The sequence below is a fragment of the Chinchilla lanigera genome, unplaced genomic scaffold, assembly GCF_000276665.1.
Source record: "Chinchilla lanigera isolate Chin_1 unplaced genomic scaffold, ChiLan1.0 scaffold00009, whole genome shotgun sequence".
NCBI classification, from domain to species: Eukaryota; Metazoa; Chordata; class Mammalia; order Rodentia; family Chinchillidae; genus Chinchilla; species Chinchilla lanigera.
The window spans coordinates 12,787,596-12,790,064 of record NW_004955410.1 but is presented as its reverse complement, the minus strand read 5'-3'; positions in this window follow the sequence as shown (position 1 = coordinate 12,790,064).

Genomic DNA, 2,469 nt, shown 5'->3' with positions numbered 1-2,469 from the left:
GGTGGTGGTGGGAAGTTTGAGCTGGTAAAATACTGGACTGACTCAGATTTCAAATTTCCGTGATTCAGGGAATCAGCAATATCAGATTTGCTTCTTGCAAGAATTCTGTCTTATTGCAGAGTTAAAAGGCTTTCTATCGGATTATACAAGGCCCCATTGCTACTTAAAAGTGATTCTGGGGCAGCCCACTCGGGCCCCCCTTCTGCCCCTCTCGGACAGGAGCTTTCTCTCCCTCAATAAATACATTCTGCTCTTAACCTCTGTTGTTCCTAAAATTCATTCTTCGATTTTAGAGAACGCACACTCATCCCGAACATCGTTCAGGTTGGGAGTTTCTATTTTCCTATATCATTTTGGAGTTCCCCACTGAGATCATTGGATGTAGGTAAGAGCCTGCTTTTGTTTCATAGACTGTGGACTGGGACTCATTCAGATAACAAACTTTTATGCTTCAAATTATGTTATGCTTATAATTTCTTATGCTTTTTCTCTTATATAGTTTTTTTGTTTGTTTTTTTCCAGTACCGGGAATCGAACTCATGACCTTGCGCTTGCCAGGCAGGCAATGTGCAGCTAAGCTAAATCCCCAGCCCCCTCTTTTATATACTTTTGTTAAAAATGTTGATCAATCTAAATTAAACATGGGAAAGTTATAAGGTTATGATATTTCTTTAATGGGATGTTTTATTCCTGTTTTGTTCTGGTATATGTTGCATTTAAACTAGTTGCTAAATGTACTGGCATTCCTTACTTAACTTTATTTAGATAATAGGGCTAGGGAGAATAACATTAGAATGCCCCCAGCGGACCTTAATATAAACTTCTGTAAAATGGGTCTTTTTAAATATAGCTCAGACTTAGAAAATATATATGCCTATATAATAAGCCACTTTGTACTTTCCTTTTTAGAGACATGTAAAATTAGAAAAAGAACTCTAGACTGTTCCAACTAAGTTAAGCCCATAGAAGATGAGCGTTTGTTAATGCATAGCAAGACCCTGTCTCAAAAAGACAAAAAAAAAAACCCTCCTCCAATAATAGAATAGAAGCATTGCATTGATAAATACTTTCCATACATTAGAGAACCCATACATTTTTTTAAACAAAAGAGAATATGTGTGTTTTATTCTTCCCCACTGCTTTCGGTAACTTACTTTCTTCCATGAATCTACAGGTCTGTTGGGGTAGATGTATTGAGTCTCTTGAGGGGAGCCAGCGCCCTATCATGAAATAACCATATTGCTTCAGTCCTAGTTGGTAGCCCATTATCACATGCAAGTGATGTAAAAAAAATAATTCTACAGATACCTTCTCTTCCACTCTTGTTCATACTTGCCAAGATATTTGTTATTTACTGTTACAGATGATAATCTTCTCTCACCGAAATTTACTTCTGTGAATTTTCATTAGAACCAAATTTTAACCAAACTTCAAAGAAAAATTATCAGTATTTAAAACTTTTTAAAACGTATCTGCTTCATTTTATCTTAATGCTTTGAAATTCCTTTACAGTAGACAGGAAAATTTTCCCTGTAAATTTTTTGGAACTAAATCAAGGTTTAACTATAACATTATGAGAGAATAATGGGAATTATACTACTGCTGCCTTTAGACAAGGAAAGCAGTCATCTGCAACAGTATAAAATCAAATAAGTTGTGTTTCACATCTGAACACATTCTATTTAATTATTGAGAATATACCATTATCCCAACAGTGATACTGTTATTACTTGATATAATTTTGGAATTCCCCTATGATATATTCCTTTGAATGTTATTAGTAGTGACAACTCTCTGTATTGAAGATGGATTTAATACTTTTCATAGTGGAGTGAGAAGGAATAAGTGTTCTAACCAGGAAATGCCATTTTTAATCCTGTAAAATGGATAATAACTGGCTAAGGAGACCAGTTTTGTTATGTGATATATACTGGAGATTTTAGGGGAAATTTCAAGAATATCTTAAGAAATAGCATGACTAGAGTATCTATCTATCATAGATACTTTGAGAGGATAAAACTTTTTTTTTCCTTTCAGACTACAGATTAAACCCAGAAGTACACTACCCTGAGCTATATCCTTAGCCCTTTATTTTTTATTTTGAGACAGGCTTTTGCTAAATTGTGATCCTTCTAAGTAGCTGGGATTATGTATGAACTACCATGCCCTGCAAGAGGATGAAACTTCTCAGTGCTCCTTCTAGAATAGTAACAATAATAAAAAAATTATTGATAGGTATATATCAGCGTACACATTATTTAATATTTCTCTTTAGGTAAAAAGGGGCCTTTTGTTTTCATCTTCTCTTCTGCCTACTGTGATTTTTTTCTATTTTTTATTTTAAAAAATAAAAGAAGGAAAACATATTAACAGACAGACAGCCATTTATGCAATAGCATAAGAACAATACAAACAAAACAGAGTTACAGACAAAGTTGTAGGAAATTAACCATTAATTTTGTTGTATTA